The following is a 20,096-nucleotide window of genomic DNA, read 5'->3' as shown; positions in this document are numbered from 1 at the left end:
AGAACAATGCAACACATGATCTTTCACCGGTAAAAAAAGCAGTACTATGGGAGAATCATTTGAAAATGGCAAGATTAAATGTCAATGGACTGCTACTGCATGTTTTTTTGGGAGGAATGTTCTACAGCAAGCTTGGACAGGAAACTTTGGCTCTGTATTAAAGCCTGGAATGTTGCTCAGAAAAAAACTAAATGTTCCTTCACTTTTCCAGTGTTATCTTTTGATGATTCTCCATAATTATCTGAGTACAATAATGTATTTAATTTTGAACAGATGTAGCACAGATACCAGAGCCCAAATGAGGATAAATATCCACATATTCTAAGCTTCTTTGAAGGCAGTACAAACTGTTACATAATTTAGGTCAATTTCCCAGTTTTACCAAAATAACTGTGCTTCCTATCCAAGACAAACAGAAGTTCTCTGACTATCTGCTATTGCAGTCTGCTTTTTCCCTGTGTTACCTCTCAACACAGAGCTTCCTAATAAAAGAGATACTGGCAATTCCTTTGCCATGGCAAATGATTCCCAGACAAATATAAATTTCATGTCTCTGGCATTATGCCTAATGCAAATAGTTTGGAGTGAGACATTCAATATCGCGTTGCATCTTTTCATTTCATTTAAGTTAAAAAATCAAAAACGCATTGTGCCAATCTCCTAGGAGAGGTAAGGAAATCAATTACCAATTGTAAATACTTAGGAGGTTTTGTTTGGCAGGATTCTTGGGAATTGCTTGAAGAACTAAGTTTAAGAAAGGAATGTTTGCACTTCTGAAATTTAGCATGTTATTTCAAATTCACGAGAAGGTAAGATGATGCTTAATAGAAAACTCACAATTTAATATAAGTTTTGCCTGTGTCTTAGCCTATATTTAATACATTTAGTCAACATGGTAATTTTATTCTCTTACGCTTTGACTTTCATTAAATGGAAATAAAATAATACCACATTTATTTGGGATTTTTCAGATTCTGTATAAATATCTGACATGTATATTTATACCTCTATATAACAGATAAAAAGATTCAAGTTTATTTCAGAAGCTCTTAAATGGGAAAAAAATATTTCACAGTGAAACCTGTGAAATCTGCATTCCCTCCACATAATACATTGCAAAAATCATGCTTAAAAATCAAAATAATAATATATAATTAATAACAGTAAGCAAAATCAGACTATGTGAAGGAGGGACACAATGCCAGAAGTAGTACAGAAGTTATTCATTTTATCCATTAAAGCATCAGCTGAACATTTGTAGAAAGCTGCACATATTTGCATTTTGTTAATTGACTGATAAGATTTCCACATAAAAACAAAAATGCAAAACAAGATTTCTCAACAGGTATGGCATTCTTTCTCTTTATATGCAACTGTTTGAATCACAGTCTCTGGTATACATTGATAGAGATTGAACTAACAAGGTAAGCACAACTGAAAGAAATTTAATTAAAAAAAATTCAAAAGATAAAGTCCATTGAAAATGAAATGACCAGCCATTTTAAACTTCCCCAGGAAAATAAATAAATAAATAAATAAATAGAAATAAAAATCCAAGTTTCATTTGAAACTTCATAACCTAAACAGCATTTACCTTTCTTCGTTTTTGAAGGAGTAAACATTGAGGAGTGACTCACAACTCAAATAATCACCAAAACTTTTTCATGTTACTTTACCATCTCTTTTTATGAAATAATTCAGAGTCCAAGAAAGAACATTCCTATTCAAAATTCATGAGGTCAAAACACTGTCTGACATATTTTAAATTACCAGACTATAGATCACACAATGCAATCAACACGCAATTTTTTTTGAGATAGAGTGGTAGTAGGGTTTTAAAATCTTTTCTTGTCACATCTGTAAGTGTGAATAAAAATTTTGTACCAAATTTGTGTCATAAGCGTCTACCTGGCCCAAACAAAAGAGGATACCTCACACCTGTTGAGAAGGTATGTCAAATGCAGCATTGAAAGGCACCGGGCTTTACTAGTCTTTTCCTTAGAGATGGTAGCAATAAACAAGACAATCCAGTAAAAAGCCTGGCATCAATTAACTTTCAGTGATTGTTTGATATTTGGAGCTTTCTTTTGAGTTGGCATTTACTGTCATCTCTATTTTTGCAATTGATAGTTTTACTATAATTTGGAAATGGAAGTCAGGTATTCAGGAGTAGAAAAATTAGGGGAATAAGCCTGGAAGCTAAGGAGGGAGATGGGCGGATCACATGAGAGTACATTAGATCAGTACATGTTGGTGGAATAGAAGAAACCAGTTATTCTTGCTTTTGTCAAATCAATATTCTTTGCTGGCATACTCATCTTTAATGACTGAACTCAAATATCAAAAGTAACTTTAATTAAAAAAAAAAAAAAGTAGAGAAGTCCATCTTCATGGAAGATTATAAGAGCCAAAAGCTCAGGCTTCTTATTTACGTGGGCTAAGAAATCTTGAGATTGTGACTCAGCCCAGAGAAATTTTCTGTCACTTATTCTGTTGGGTCATTGATCTTTAATGTCAATAACTTTTTTTATAGTTGTTTTTTTTTTGTTCTTCTAACATATGAACTTAAGAGGTTTTCCATAAATAATGAAGTTAATCACATGAATAATTTGGAAAAAATAAAAACAGTAACAAAGGTCGACTTAAAGTAATACAATTAAAGCACCATTACACAGCTTCAGGTTGAAGTCAGAACTGCAACTCAGCTTCTGTTACCAGACCCCGTATTCAACAGTGGCTTTCCTATCCAAGAATTCCTATGACAAGTATTCACACACAGTGAATACTCACCACTAAAATAATTAAAATCATCATTTGTTTGCCATCTCTGATGAAACCATAGATGCATTACAGAGAACTCCCAAGGATTACTGACATTGCTACTCCAGTATCATATCTGCAAAGTCACTTATAAAGACAGTATCTACCATTAGAACATTAATTTTCCTCAGGTTAAGAGAAACAGACAGTAACCTATTTCAAATATACTGTTCACAATATAGGTATTTCTAGCCATTAGAGATACCACAGTCATGGTTTGCAGTTCTCATCATATATATCTTTTTTCAGAGCAGTTACTTCTACATATAGCAGATATAGCACATTCAACACTTACTGAAAACAAACATCAACAACTTGACTCAATCAGCATAATTAGAACTTTCAGTTGAGTTTTTATATAATTGCAATGAAAGCCTCTTTAACTCCTCTGAACTCCAGAAAGCAGGAACTTATAGCAGTACTGTTATACGTTTGTTCATTGTCAGAATGCTCCTGCAGTGATACATTGTCAAAATATATAAGAAAACTTGAAATATGCAAAATATGCCACAGAGGAAAACACAGCACTTTAAGCACTGCAAAATTAAAAAAAACAAATTTAAGGAGCCTAAAACTAATCAGAAAACAACTCTTTCTTTCTCTGTAACAGTAGCATTCATCACTGAAAATCTTTCTGTATGGCACTGGATTGGATTGGGATGAAAAAGTGGTCATCCCAGCTGTTCACACAGTTCTCTTCTGGAGGCTACAATGCCAGCCATAGAGGTATAGAAATAAGGAGAAAAAAATACCAAATACAGCCTGGTCCTCTCTTGAAAATAGAGGTTGATTCAGACTAACACTGATTAGTGGTAAAAACATCTGGTTTAGGAACACAAAGCCACCAGACAACGACGCCAGTGCCAGCAGATGTGGGTGGACAGCTACAGGAACCCCCCCCCTATTTAATCAGTTACCCACCTCATGGGAATTAGTCATTTTGTTTATCTAATTTTCTACCTCACTGACTACTGCTCTGCTTTGATTTTACTTAATGTTATTAAACCCACTGAGAGCCAGGATGGCAAAAACTGAAAGCTGTAAGAAATTTTTCTTTGGCTATAAAGTCTTGGACATAGTTACGATACTGATTATGATGTAGACTAATGTGAGATTAATATTAGTAACTCCTAACTATTGTTGTCACAAAAACTCCGTCTTTTTATTGAGATGTAACTTAGACACGTTTTAACTGTTTTTTATTACATGCTACTTAGTATATATATATATATTTATTTTTTTTTTCAATAATATAGACAAAAAAGAAAAGCTGTCTCTGAAGACAAAGGTAAGGACTGGCATATTAATTTACTTAATAAACAGAGGAATAAAAAAGCTGTTGGTCTTGCTATGAAAAGCCTTACAGTTCCCACGTCTGCAAAAGACCCTGGAATTTTGACAGATTAAATTGCACTTCTGCAAAAAATAAAACAAAATGAAATAATGTAAACAAAAATAGAAATCAGTGAAAGGGGAAACTCTGTAGGCCAAAACAGAGGAGCTACCTGGATAGACCAATTGGGGACCTTTGGGGCAATGGGCAAGGTGAGCAACAAAAGAGACAAAAGAGACAGTCTTCAGGAGAGAGAAAATGAAAGTCTGTAACCACCATAAAGCATTTGCTTCCAGAGAGGAAATAGCCAAAAATCAACGCTGAAAATTCTATACTCATGACAGTATTACACCTGTTTTATAGTAGAGAATACTAAAATTAAGCAGTGCTAGTATTTTATTATACATGCTGTTATGTATTATGGGCTTGATCCATTTCAGTTAGTACTCTTCAAAACAAGAGGCAACATGGTTGAGTAATTAGTATGTAATCATTCTCAATAGGCAATTTTCTTGCAGCCTTCCTAATTGGAGGATAAGGTTGTTAAATACTACCGATATAGGCTACATTATGCAACTACTCTCCATGCCAGAAACCAGTTGCATTGATAACATGAACTAGGAGATTCATTTTGTGGAAATTCACAAAAAGCAGCAGAATATCACAGCGACTGCTATAGTAGCTGTAATAGTAGCCTTGCAGGTTCCAAGCCTACCAGTGACAGCACCAAGAGGATAGCTGTGCTTAATTCAAGTATTTTCCAGCTTATACTTTACTGAAAGATTTTAAACATAAGTAAGGAAAGTAAATAAGTCTCCAGATTAAAAAAAAAAAAAAAAAAAGATGTCACTAAATTGCACAGCTATAATAGGTGTGTATTTATATTGGTACACTAAAATAGTACTGAACAACTTGTGCATTTCAGACACAGTCACCGAAGCTAAGCAGGAGTTTTGCCCTTTGTTTTACTTTCCAAGACTCTCAGTCAAGAGAGGAGAGGAGAGGACAGAGTTCAGGTCACAGTTTCTTTATTAAGTTTAAAATCTATTTCAGGGAATAGAAAGGCCATAGTTTAAAGACTCCATCCGGAACTGGATGAGGTATAAGGACTTTTTCAGCACATCTTACCACAATGGGAGCAAGAAAGAAACTTCTATGAACTGTCCAGAATGAGACTATGTTAAGAGATACAACATAGTGCCAGTCTGAGAAAATCTAGGAAAAAGGAAAATAATTTTTAAAAAGGAAAAGAAAAATGTGAAAGAAGAGTTAAGAGATTATACTATAAATGATACTATAAACACTGAGATACTATATATATATATATATATATATACTATATATACAGAGATACTATAAATGTCAGCTTGATCAGACTCAGATTTACAAAGTTGAATCTTACTATTTTCTTCATCAGTGCTATTCCATATTCTAATTGTTATAGTGAAGGGATATTTTTTCAGGTATATGAAGGATCCCAACTGGTTTTCTTTCCCTCCTCCTTCCCACCCCCACTACCTCCCCCCAACACACACATTCTCAGCCCTGGAAAACAAAGATTAATCTTGCAGAAACGGAAACAACACAAATCTCAGAGTTGAGCTGGCTATAGGAAATAAAGCTGAGAAGAGCAATCAGGTCAGAGATGCATTAAGAGATGCTTTCTTTACATCTTCGGTTACATGGTTACAATAACTGTGCCACAGTTCAAAATGTTTTCATAAAATTACCAGAACTACCAAAGTTCATTGCTTGTGACGTGCCTACTGAGAACAAATTACTTAAGTGCAGCTTTGGGTACTACCTGACTCACTATTGCTTCCTTATCAGTGTAGAAATATTCAAGTGAAAGAGGGAGATATAAGGCGAACAAACTGTACAGATGTCCGGTGACACACTGAATTACAGTGAATGAGCAGATGTTACCAGAACACAGCGATGCAGGAAATGAATATGGGTGTTGTGGGGCTGTACAGTATGTTTGAGGATCTGGGATTTGGCAAACCTGTCGCAGAGGAATGATTAAAGCAGGAAGCTCAGCTAAATTAGGACCATGCAGCAGAACAAAATACATGACTATTTTTGGAAAATGTTGGCATCCGCATAGCCCAGGGAAAAGACTGGCCTCTTACTTTCAGTGTGACAGAAATGGCATCAGAGTAAGTTACAAGGACATACCAAGAGTAAATGCTAGAGAAGTTAAATGAGACTGATAGAAGACAGTGCGAAATGATGGCTTAGGAGGAGTTCTGCAAAATAAATGTCAAGGGCTCTCTGTTACCCGGAGTCACAAAAGTATAAATCCTTTTGCCAATTAATGAACATATTAGAGAATAAGTCAGTTTAGGACACCCTGGTATCAAATAGCTTTACCTCAGCTTGAATGCATGTAGGAAAAAAAAAAAAACACAAACAGAACAATTTGTGAAGTATAAATACTGACATTGAGTGGAAATTCTTTGGGAAGGTTCCAGCTTCAGAAATACTATTCTATGCATGCTGTGCCTGTGATACTTCATCATATTTTCAAAGAACTCTTCACAGAGCATAACAGATCGAGCTCAATTTAAAGTGAGGTGAAAACTAGAATGCTAAAGAAGGTATTAGAGACAGGCTTCCCTGTTTAGAAAATGCTTCACCATTGAAAATTGAGATTTCTTCTGTGATCTGCTTATATTACCTCTCCTAGCAACAGCACTGTTTCCAGCTTCTTGTATTCCTCCACTATTTTAACAGCCATCAGACTGCCTAAAAAATTGGTTCCCTCAGTGAGAAATATTTACATTTCTTGCTGCTTTGGCTAGTGTTTTATAGCAGTGGTTTTTCATACAGCACTACTAACAATCACTAATAGTCAGTCTATAAAATATACTGTGCTGTTATGAGATTTTGTAACCTATCTATTAAAGAAGAACATTAGTTGTGAAAGATTCACAACACTGACAATTAGTAAATATCTATCCAAGTTTTCACCCACAGTGTTTTTGATTCTTGCAATCAGTGGTGAAAGAGATGGCATGATGTCATGTGAGTTACCACGTCAGTTCTTGCAGGGAATGACATAATGGCACTCACAAAGACTGAAAAAGCAAATATCCAAGTTTCTCTTTATAGTTCATATTTTCTAGAGCCTAAGAAAACCAAGTAGAAAGGAAAACAAACTCCAAATCTGTCTTAAGCAAACTTCAGTTCTGTTCAGTATTGCCAAAAAAAAAACAACAAAATAATCTTTAAATTTATTCCTCAACAGATTTCCATTTAAGGAGTAAACCTTGTTATCCCACATTTCACCATCTGGGATCAAAACTATATGCTTCCTCTGTTGATGCCTTTCACTGAGCATATTCCCTTACTGAATTCTCCCTCCGTTTCTAATACACCTGACAGATTATTGTGACACGAGGCCATATGAGAACACATATTCTTATGTACAGAGGAGTTTATCAAAGGATTTAGAGTACTCTTTGTCAATCATTACATTCAGCCACTAAGCCTTTCTACTCAGTAAACAAACAAAAAACATTTAGCTCTTCCTATCCAGCGGTGAACAGACTAGCCCTGCCCCAATCTTGAGAGCAGTGTTCTGTACAGGATTTTTATGAGGACCTTTCAGCTGCAGTGAACCCCTCAAAAATTATTTAAGAATTGCCAGTACAATGAATCGTTTTGTTCCTCATGGAACAGGGCAGGATGCCAGAGCTTGTATCTTCAGAATTTATCCCACAGAAAAGTGAGGTATATATGCTCTCAAGTTGCCAAATTACACTTTGCTAGACTGCATTGGTTTTATTCCTTTTCAGTATATTTGATAACACTCAGCTGCTTAGCAATTTGTCTTTCCCTGGGCCAGTTACTTGTCAGCCCTCAAGACAGTAACTCTTCAATGACAACAGACAGTAAGTCAGCTTCATCAGGGACTCAAATGCCTCTATGAAAATGTTTGCAGCATGGGGAATAAACAAGAGGAAGTGGAGCTGCGCACATGCTTGCAGGGCTTTGATGTCAGTAGCACTACAGAGACACAGTGAGGTGCCTTCCATGACTGGAGCACTGAAATGGAAGGATGCAGGCGTTTTAGGAAAGATGGGCAGGGTAGATAAGGAGGGAGGTATCATCCTCGATGTCAGTGAGCAGCTAGAATGTATGGAGCTCCATCTGAGAGCTTATGGGACAAGATAAAATGGAGGACAGGGATAGATGACATTGCAATGAGGGTCTGTACAGGGCATATGACCTGGATGTCAGACAGAGCATAGATAGATAGAAGCAGCCCTGGCCTTCATTGAATTCAGAAGGTTCCTGGATTATGTTGATGATAACTTCCTTATCCAAGTGACAAAGGAGCTAGTAAGAAGAGATGTTATGCTTGACCTCATTCTTACCAGCATGGAGAGACTGGTGGGGAATGCAAAGCTCAATAGTGGCCTTGGCTGTAGTGACCCTGAAATGCTGAAGTTCACATTCCTTAGTGCAGAAAGGGATAAGCAAAGTAAACTCACTACTATGGACATCAGGAGAGCAGACTTTGGTCTTTTCAAGGATCTTTCTTTCTATTTTTCTCTTCCTCCCTCCTTCCGAAGGAACAGTTTTGTGAAAATAGCATTAGAAGTACTCAAGTATTTAAAGTTAGAAATATATTTTAAATATCTTACTGAACTCAGCTTTCACAACAATGAAGTCTTATGGTGGGTTTTCTTCTCCCTATGTATAAAAAAATTATGAAGACAAAATTATTTTGGGATTAGCTAACTTCCAGAAGTAATAGATTTAATGAGACTTTCTAATTTGGTGGTAATATTTGAATTTCACAGTTGAGCATATCATAAAAAATAAATAGTACTGGTCCTTGTTATAACGATATAAGATGACATTTTGTAGAACGACAACCAACCCTTAGAACTCAAGGAATCTCAAACAGCCCACATGAGCAATATAAAGTACAAACTGACATATGCTATTACAACAATTACTGGAAAGTTTCAGGGAGGGAAATTTCCTATTTACAAGGCTGCATAGTAGAGCATACAGTCCATCAATATGGCAAAATGTAATTAAAAACCAATATAAATTAGTCTAACTGCTTGAGGTATCATTCAAGCTGTCACTTCAAAGAACACCGAAGTTATTTTTCAAAATCTAACATTAAAGAGCTTTGTTATATTGATGTATCTACAAACTGTATTACATGCTTTCCTTCTAGATTTCTTCTTGTATCGTTTGTTTTAAGGGATATATATATAAAAATTAAAAAAAAAGAAAACAACAAAACAAAGATTAATTCCAGGTTATAATATACTTTACAACCCTCTACAGATATGCGTGAGAGTCCCCTGATCATCAGAGATGATAGATCATAGAATCACTTGGGATGGAAGAGACCCCAAATATCATCTTGTTCAAAGCCCCCTGCCATGGGCAGAGTTGCCAGCTTCTATATCAGTCTGCTCAGGAACCTATCAAACCTGGCCTTGAACGTATCCAAGGATGAGGAATCCACAACCTCCCTGAGCAGCCCAAACCTATGCCTCACCACTCTCTGAGTAAAGAATTTCTTCCTAATATCTAACCTAAAATCTTTCAGTAAAATTATGATGTGATTTCAGCCACAAGACTTTAAAAAGTCTCTCTTCACTACAGTAATTTTCAGGATTTCATTAACAGAGCACATACTTCAAAACTGTAATTCCTTTACACTTTATTGAATTTAATCATGTGGAATATATTTTATGATGTTCTCTCCTTGACTTTCACTTTCAGCAGAGGTGATTTAGGAGAATAAACAAGAAAACCAACATAAAATCAACATAGTATTTTAACTGATTATTTTTTCATACAAGATATTTGGATCATGACAAAGCTTAAATTCTAATCTGTATGTTATGTGTGAATGAACTATTTTTCTTTGTATTAAGTTTCATCTTAAGTTCCTTGGAAATAGTCATGATTTGCACTGTTTTGCATAGAGGTAAAAATACCAACAAGCTGGAAAATAATAAAAAGATAAAATATTTACTAATTTATCCCTCTCAATTCTCATATTTTCCAATCTTTTCCAGGAGTGTTATCTCACCACCTCCACAACCTGTCCATATTTTCTCTATTATTCTTTTTAAATTTTTCTCGCTCACTCTAACATTTCACAAGTTATATTAGATCTTGCTCTCATTTTCTGCCACTGTTCTTCCAAAATTCAAATCGCCATTACTTATGTCTGAAACTTATGCAAAAAAAAAAAAAAGCTGAATGTTGTATATTTAATAAGAAGACACTATTAGAAATATACTACACAAATACTCAAAAGCTTCAACTGAATGACCGTGCTGCAAATTCTCTTGCTCCAAGTATTTCAAGCACTATAGCTTTTCTCATTTCCAAATTCTGAAGATGAGGTATCATGTTTATCAACTTTTTGACAAATCTAAGTCATTCAATCTAATATACTCAGGAAATTTATATAAACTTTTTTCTCCTTCTTCCTTTTAAATCTGGATACAAGAATCATCTACCAAAGTCCGAGAGTAGTTCAAAAACAGAAAACAAAATGACACTAGAATAATAGAGCAGACTGCCTTTTCCACATCGTAAACAAAGCCAAACAAAAACTGCTCAAGTATGCACAATTTTAGACACTTACATAGTGATGTAACATAAACTTGACAAGACATCAGTCAGAGAACATTTAAAAACTGGCCTACAAAATGCCAAAAAAGTTCCTGCTTCAGAAGAGGAAGAAACACTGAAAGAAGTGAGACACCGTAGACTGCTGTGTAAAGTCATTAAAATAAATTGTTTCTCAATAAGCAGCTCATTTGACAGATGAGTTGTGCCAGGATGAAACTTATCGCTTACAGTTTTATGTTTGTAGGGTTTGTATGTTTTTACATATGATATCATTACTTAAATAAATGTGCAACAAGCTTATATTGGTTCTATTTCAATCCAGCCAATTTGGCAAATTCTTCATTTTCTATAACTTCTGAAAAAGATACATAGTAAACCTGGCAACGCTTAGCAGCTAACTGTCCTTAAACTATTACACTGAGAAATGATATGATGATTGTTCTTTAAACAACAAAACAGATTTGAGAAATTGCTCCTGTGCTTCTTGTTAAGTCAGGAACAAAGTGAATTTTTACCTCTCTATACTCTTGCTCTGAAATCTCTCAGCTAGAAATCTGCAGAGATACTGTTCTAAAACATGGATAAAAGCATCTTGAAAATGTGCTACTTTGAGATCAAAATTCAGAGGGCCCTTAAATTAGAGCACTGACTAATACTCCTTTCTTTTCCTCAACCACCTCTCTTTTCACATTTCATGAAACTGTCGGGACTAGCTTGCTGCAGCAGAATTAGAATTCAATTTAGAAGATTTGAACTGCTTAGATGTTAAACACATCATGGTGATTGAGATCCACATTTCTGTTCCACAGCACTAAGAAGCACAGAGCCTAGCTGCTCTTTACTGATGGTCAGCGAAAATAGCAATCAATGTCAGTCACGTTCAGCACATACTTACTACGTGCTGCCCTGGCAATCCAGGCTGAAATTAAGCACTGGAAGACCACACAGAGAGCCTGGAACCACCTGTCAAGGAAGGTATGGTATACAAATTGGACCAAATACATATAATTCTTGAATGCTAAAAAGCATCTTTCGAAAGCCAGTAAGAAACATCAGAAAGTTCTCATAAGAACTGTCTGGACAATAATGCCAATTATGGAAAGGAATCTTATTTAAAAAGTCAGTATAAACATTTTACATAAAATTAATGCATTGTTTAAAACGTTTCTACAGTCTCTGCCATGGATGTGATCTTTTATGATTTTTTGGTTATCAGTATTTCACATCATAACATCATGCACTGGGAGTTACAGAGTTAATGCTCCAGTTCTGGGCACCTGTCCCAGAAGAGAAGAACTACATTCCCAGAGGACTTTGTGTTCAGAGAGGAGATAAAACATCTGGCAAAGTCATGAGACCTCTCTCTCCCCTTCTGCTCACCCCAATTGCACATCTCATCTCAGAATTAAAGTAAGGCCTTCGGCTTTTGGACGGTCTCTTTTTTTTTTTTTTTTTATTTACCAGCTTTGATTCTAATTCTACTGTATTTTATTGTATTACGGTGTGTTATCTTGCATTCCGATACCTTATTTAGTAAATTAGTTTGTTTCTCCTTAGATCATTGCTGCTGTTTTGTTTTCAGGCCCATCTCCCTACCCTTTCCCTTTTTTCCCCTTTTCCCTTTACCGGGTTGTGGGTCCCCCACTCTGCTAGTCATGGAACTGGGGTGAACCAGCCCATAAACTGTTCAAACACAGGGTTCAGAGAATGAAGAACTCTAATGTCAGTTATTACATTGCAGAAGAATATCTTCCTTTTTTCATTATTTTCACCAAATAAATTCCAAATAAATAGAAACTCCTATCTGCATGTCACATTTGGCTTCAAAATCCAAATGCCAGAAGTCATGAAAAGCAGGTGCAGAAGTAAATCAGAAGACATTTTAATGCCTACCAGAAACAGATAACACAAATAATTTACTGTTGGTTTCAGTGTCTTCATGTTAACTCACAATTGCCTACCCAAAACTGAAAGGTCACCAGTTCTGCAACTAAGAAATATCAGTTAAGAAGCTCATTTAAGATTAACAACAAGCTATTAACTTTTATCTGCTATAGGAAAAAGGGGATCAGTAAAGGAAATTAAGCACAGCAGGATTTGGTTCAGGTTCAGAATACCATTTAGTGCATGAAAATTCATTAATTCAGCTGAGTTCTCACCATGAGGTAAGAACTATGAGCTTGGCAGCTCAGGTTTGTCTCTCATTGTGCCTAACTCCTTGGCACACAGACACAGATAGCTGGGCATCCAGAGATAAATACCAAGTTGCACAACACCTCAGAAATCTCTCCCTTCCATGCTCCTAAATTCCTATGAATGACATTTAAAGCAAAGGGACAGAAGAAAGAATTTAAAGATAAATAACAGGACAACATAAAGACACAAGGCAGGAATGGTGTTTACACTGTCCCACTGAAACCACACCACTGCCCTTGGCTGTACAGGACATACTCATACTACACAAATGGGTGAGAATAGAGGAAGCAAAAGGTGTAAAGGCTTGACAGATGGATCCACTTTACTCCTGGTACTGGGACCGAAGCAGACTGTGACAGTGTTCGTATACAGTTTTCTTAAGGAATGATTTTTTCTTCTTGCTGCCTGTAAGAAACTGCAGACTGGGCTGCAGATCCAGGGCTATATGGGAAAATCAAACTGGAATGAGTGAGGAGGCAAAAGGAACATTGGCTACGTCTGAGATTTTCATTTGTGATGCTTTTTGATTTTGTAGCACAAATGGGAGGGGATACCACATCTGAAGAATCTCTGCAGACACAGCACTCAGAAACATTCCAACAAGTGGAAAACGATGGCAGAGCCTTTAAACATATCAGGCTGTGGTCTTTAGCTACCAAAGACCAGAAAACTGTCCCTTCAGCCAGCTTCACTATTCTCTGAGTGTGGCAGTGGACAGCAGGCAGACATACACACAGAGAAACCGGAGAATTCTAAAGAGCATGTGAACAAAGCCACTTCAAGATAAGAGAAAATGGGAGTAAAAGAAAAAGTAGCGTGCATCTAAACCTTACTCTTATACAGTTGTGCAACTCTCAATGATTTTGCAAATATTAAGTCAATTTACTAAAAATAAATGAGCTACTTGTCTTTTGATATGAGGTTGAATGCATCTATGGTCTGAAATATAAAACTAAAAGTTGTATTTCATATTAGAAAATTTATTTATTTACTTTTTTACTTTGTTATACGTCATACAGCTTATTCCAAAAAGGATTTTTAATAGTTCTCTTTTTCACTGAAGGAATGATATATGCCATAAAATTTAAAATATTGCTATGTCTGGAATTATGGCTACAATTATGGAGGATTGCTCAGTGCCTTCAGCAATGACATAATATAAATGCTCCGTAATAATTTCATTCACCCTCCAAATGCTCATTCAGATTAATTTACACAAGTACATTGCCCGTTTCCTCACATGCCACAGAAACAGTTGCCCTGGAGTGAAAGATAATCACTCTTTAGACTCAGTGTTGCTCAGCTGAATGGGGTGAGACGTTCTCATGGAAATGCAATGACTGTACAGCCAACCGCTGCACAAGTGACTATATAAAAAGTTGTTTCTATGAAAAAGTTGACTTCTATGACAGCAGTTAAAGGAACTTTGCATCAACAACACAAAGAAAAACATTTACATGAATAAAAACCTGTGCAAGATAATTACAATAATACTGACAAGTTTCACTGGGAAAGGGAAAATGACTGAGAGCAGTAAAGCCAAACCTAAGAGCTATTATTATTTTTTAAATATATGCTGTATATTAAGCTGTAGTATAAAATATAGCATTCAGTGAGAAGAAAGTAACTTTATAGCAGTGCAACTGAAAGCACAACGTCTTTATTTTTTATATAGTGATGTCTAACACTAATTTTCTAAAGATCGTAAAAGCATTTATTTTGTGTATTTAAAACTCCATAATCAATAAGATTTACTCTGAATATGGAATGAATTAGCTACACCTTATCTATAATTGGAAATATAACGATTTATAGTATTACTTACAATATCACTACTGTTCATAATTTTGAAGTTAAACAGGCAACTATGGGAGAGAATCCAGTGGAGGGCTACAAAGTTAATCATCTTGGTGGGGGCCCTGAAGCATCTCCCTTATAAGGAAAGGCTGAGAAACCAGGGATTATTCAGCCTGGAAAAGAGAAGGCTGAGAGGGGATCTTATCAACACATAGAAATATCTAAGGGGTGTGCGTCAAGGGGATGGGGCCAGGCTCTTTTCAATGGTGCCCAGTGACAGGACAAGGGATGCCAGACACAAACCAGAACACAGGAAGTTCCATATGAACATGAGAAAAAACTTTGAGGGTTACAAAGCACTTAGATGAGTCTAGTTACAGGGGTTGTGGAGTCACTTTTTCTGGAGATATCCGAAACCTACCTGGATGCTTTCCTGTATAACCTACTGTGGAGAACCTGCTTTAGCAGGGAGTTTGGGCTAGATGATCTCCAGATGGTTCTTTCCAATCCCTACAATTTTGTGATTCTGTAATGAAGGCAAAAGTTTGAGCCGAGTATCAGATGCCTTGGAGAAAACTACTTCCAAACCCCATGTCACAAGCAGGAACATCTTCCATCAGATCAGTTTGCCCAAAGCCCCATCATACCTGACCTTCAACATCCAGCATCCACAACACTCCAGGCAGCCTGTTCCAGTGCCTCATTATCCTCATAGTGAAGAATGATGTGTAATATCTCAATGTCCTCTTGTTTAAAGTCATTATCTTGTCCCTTATCACTATGTTCGTTACTAAAGAGTCTCTTCCCAATTTTCCTGTAGATCTCTTTTAAGTGCTGGTATGCTACTAGAAAGTCTCCCTAGAACATTCTTTTTCTTGTCTCCAGGCTGAGCAAGCCCAGCTCCCTCAACCTTTCTTTATAGGAAAGGTGTTTCAACCCTCTGGTCATCCTCATGGCCTCCTCGACATCTGCGCCAAGAGCTTCATGTCTTTCTTGTGCTGCAGGCACCAGAGCTGAACGGAGTACTCCAGGTCAGATCTCACGAAAGCAGATTAGAGGGATGCAATCACCTCCCTTGACCAGCAGATACACTTCTTGTGATTCAGCTCAGAATAAAATTAGCTTTTTGGGTTGCAAGTGCACACTGCCACTTCATGCAAAGCTTTTCATGAAACAAAAGCCCCAAATCCTTCTCCTCAAAGCTGCTCTCAATCCATTCCCTGCCCAACCTGTGTTTGTGCTTGGGACTGCCCCAACTCAGGTGCAGGACTTCATATTTGGCATTGTTGAACTTCTTGAGTTTTGTACAGGCCCACCCCTCAAACCTGACAAGGTCCCTCTGGACATGTTGACATGTCCACAGCATGTTGACAGCACGGTTTTGTATTGCTGGAAAACTTGCTGAAGCTGTACTCAATCTCAATGACCACATCACTAACAAAGATGTTAAGTAATACCGATCCTAATACAGACTACTGAGGAAAGTCATCTCATTTGGTCTCCTTCTGGACACTGAGCTGTTGACTGCAACTCTTTGAGTGTGACCATACAGCCAATTCCTTAATCCACTCAGTGATATATCCATCAAATCCATGTTTCTCTAATTTAGAAACAAGGATGTTGTACAGGACAGTATCAGTCACATGCTTAATAGTTTATACTATATTTTATTTTTTCCTAAATGTTTCCTTTTATAAACCCTGCAGAAATCTACCGGACACAGACTATTTTTAATTTAAAAGTAATTACTTCCTTGTTCAGAATTTTGCAGATGAAATTTTCTCTCTTCTGATCGCAGTGGAAACCTCTCAATTACCTTCAAGAACACCAAAGACTTTTCTCAATGGTTATTTTCGGTTAACAAAAATGTACTGAATCTCGTATTTTCACACTCTCATTGCACTCCATAAAGATATAGCAACTGAGAGAACTAAGCAACCATCCCCAAACCTCTGATTTTACAACAAGTAGAGTGGCATTCTTTGCAGCAGTACAGTTAAGATACTAAAACTCCATGATTTCACTTATGCCAACGGTTGCAAGAGTATATTTTAGGGACTGCTGTTGTGAGAGGATCTTCTGAATTTGTCCTTTGCAGAACAGCCTATACGTCATTAGCCACACAATCTATCTTCACACAAAGCAAATAAAAATAAATAATTCTTTCACTTACTGTATCGTAATATCACATTTTTCTATCGTAATCAAATGGACTTCTGTCATAATCTGTCTTGCTTCTCAAAATACTTGGACAGAAATAACTTCAGTTCAGACTTCCAAAAGAACACATCATTCATTATGCCTCATGTACTGATAAGAAGTAACGAAAGGGAGAAATAGTAAAAATGAGCAGGTTATCAAATGTAAAGAAAACAATATTTTGCACTGTTATATCCACTGATGTTGACTCAACTTCATAACAATGCTGGTTTTAGATTTTAAATTTAAACCTCACATATGCTTCTTTTCAGAGATTAAAATTAATAAAATGGAGATCGTTCCCATTTTTAAAAATAAATGTGCATTTAAAAAGTTTAAAACTTTTATAATCTACGTTTTGTCACCTGCACTATAAGGCTCCTCCTGGGACTAAACTCAGATAAGTCTCTCACACATACAAAACTATTTGCAGTTTTCTGTCACTCCATTTCAGTTTGGGAGAATAAATATTTATGATCGTTCACAGAAGCTTTTGATCAGCAATCAGTATTTTGGAGCCATCTCTCTTTGTAATGTTTGCATCCTAGTCACTCTCTTTACTTCAGCAATAGGCAAGCAATAAACACAGCGGGAGGAAAGTGACATAGATGGTCAATCTGATTCAGTCAGAGTGGACAGCAGCTGAAATGGAGAGGGATAGAAAACATGCTAAAAGCCTTAATAAGAAAAACTGTAATTTTCTTAAAATATTCTCAAATTCTATCAGTCACACTACCATTATATGAAAATACATTCAACTTATTATAATAAAAAAGCATCAGTTAGAATGTTTTCATATGGGCCATTTTTTGCATTTTCTGGTTGTACAAGGGCTCCTCCCACACAGCACAGAAAATGATTACACATAACAGGAACTTTTGTTACAGGAGCTGCCTAATGATTTCACGAATACATACTAGCATGCATGCTAGCTCCAGCCCCCTAAGCAATCTCATGCTCTCCCGCTTACAGAAACGCTCTTGTTATGTGGAACTGAAATATTTCTAAATTTACAAGGAAGAGACTGAGAATTTCCATGTTCGAATGCTCCCTCAGGCTTTTTTTTTTTCCTATTTCAGTAAGGAAAGGATCCTGCTTTCAGGTGTGTGTTGTGTTTGTTTGTATTTCCAGGGGTGTTATTAGCAACGATGCCATTGACCACAGTGTCCCGTGTACAAGTAAGGTGGCTACGGACTTTCTTCTGAGCTCTCTAATGGACATATCTTTTTTCCAAGTTGCACTTACCAGGACACGGTTTAATATCTAGAAGCATTTTTTTCCTTCTAAAAAATCTTAGTATGGAAGCAATACTTGAGATCTCTACACACTGCAGTTCTGTAACCAGTTTTGATGGAGAAAGCTTTAACCAAGGAAAAATTCTAAAATGAAGCAATCAAAGAAATAAAATTTCCACAAATGTAAATTAAAAAAGTAAAAAATGAAAAAATCTGTAAATTACAGCACTAAATATGAAATATGAATAATTTAAATATGAAAAACTTGTGAACTCTAGGACAGCGTATTTATCTTTTAGCAGATATGAAAATAGACAAGAGATGAGTAACCCCAAAATATGGGCGTTATTCTTCATTACATTCAACTGTTATTAATATCTGCAGCATTCATTGAGATTTTCCTCTATGAATAAAGAAACCAGAATAGTAGTCTCAATGTTTAATTTATTTTGTACTTAGAAATTAATTTCCTGTCAGCCTTTTTGTTTCTTCAAAATGCTTCAAACCTGATTCACATCATATAAAAGCCTCTGACAACCTGGGCAGGTTTTCAGAGGACTTACAAAACTTTAGTATTAGCCTGGTAGCAATTTGCACTTTCTTACAATTCCTTGTCATTTTTTAAGCTCTGAACTAAGAGTGAAATGAAGGTGTCCTCTTTTTTTCATTTTGTGTCAGTTTTTCCATATATTCCAGTTTTTTAACACAGGTATCTTTTACTGCATACAGTGTATATTAGTGACTTCACTAATAAGAAGAGGGCGATTCTGCCGTAATTAAAAAATTATACAATAGAAGTATGTAGCTGTTTTGATACATGAGCAATTATATTTTAAAGGACTGCATTAGTCTTTAAATACGTATGGTAAAGTTTCTATTGTGGCACTTCTAACATGCTGAACTTCAAAAGTATCTCTGCATCTTCTTTCTGCAATGCATTTTCAAGGCAGTCATTGCCTAGGGGAACTAGAGCTCCCAAGGGCACCAATCAACATTTGGTAGGCTGCTGTGCTTGCATGGTGTCCCACTGAAATCAGTGGGATATCAAACAACAATATCAATCCAGCAACATGTAAGAAATCACTAAATGAGTGCCTAAAAACAGACAAAGAAGTGAGATAATATGCTAGAATTAAAATAGAGAATTGCAATTATGTTTTTCAGCGGCGGACTTTTAAGGTATGAGAAACCTGCTGAAAAATATCCACAACTGAAAATACATTATGTTCATTACCTTGATTATATGTACCTACTTTGGAATTTATCTGACAGAGAAAAGCAATTTAGATCTTTCAACAAGGACAAAATGTGAAATAGGATTTCTGCAGCTTAGCTTAATTCATCAGCCTTCTAAGTTGCAAAAATAGAGCAACAAACGCAGAGTCAAAATCACAATTTTAATGACAGACTTATCCTTACTGAAAATGTTACTGAGGTTGTATATTCCACAAAGACATAATCTGTCTTTGCATAATATACGCAGGGTACAGGAAAAAAAAAAAAAAAAAAGAAGTTTCACCTTACAGCAAGACTGTTTACCCAAATGAAAGGAACTACCAAAGAAACAAAAACTTAAGGCAAAGCCAAAGGGAGAACAGGTATCCCATTGTGCTGCACTGAACTCTTTCTTCTTTTTCTGCTTGATACCATAAGACCCGTGCAACATCTGAAATAACTTCAATAATAATGTTAGTTCCTATGTACAGTTCTTTACTCTAAAGACTGACCTGTGATTCTATTCTCCCTCAACATTAGTTATTAGCAGAGTTATCATTTTAATTCCAGAAACAGAAGGCCATGCTGGCACAGCTGAATCAAAGTTTCCCTAGTATACATTGCCAGAGACAACTACAATAAAGGAGCATCATTTCCACCCAATCTGCTCAAACACTACT

At 36.1% G+C, this 20,096-nt stretch overlaps 1 protein-coding gene across 2 annotated transcripts in view; it reads right to left on the bottom strand.

Moving 5' to 3' along the window:
- Nucleotides 1-20,096, bottom strand: part of SNTG1 (syntrophin gamma 1) — a 326,387-nt gene that overhangs the window by 157,742 nt on the left and 148,549 nt on the right. Inside the window, exon 2 of one of the 2 annotated variants that reach the window (XM_042869539.1) lies at nucleotides 8,806-8,854. The exons of the other annotated variant lie outside the window; for it this stretch is intronic. The gene's annotated coding sequence lies outside the window, so the exon portion shown is untranslated. The remainder of the gene's footprint in view (nucleotides 1-8,805; nucleotides 8,855-20,096) is intronic. 2 annotated transcript variants of the gene reach the window in all.

This window comes from Lagopus leucura, unplaced genomic scaffold (genome assembly GCF_019238085.1).
Source record: "Lagopus leucura isolate 7727_CA_CO unplaced genomic scaffold, USGS_WTPT01 Super-Scaffold_100002, whole genome shotgun sequence".
Classification (NCBI taxonomy): Eukaryota; Metazoa; Chordata; class Aves; order Galliformes; family Phasianidae; genus Lagopus; species Lagopus leucura.
This window is presented reverse-complemented; position numbering and strand designations above follow the sequence as displayed.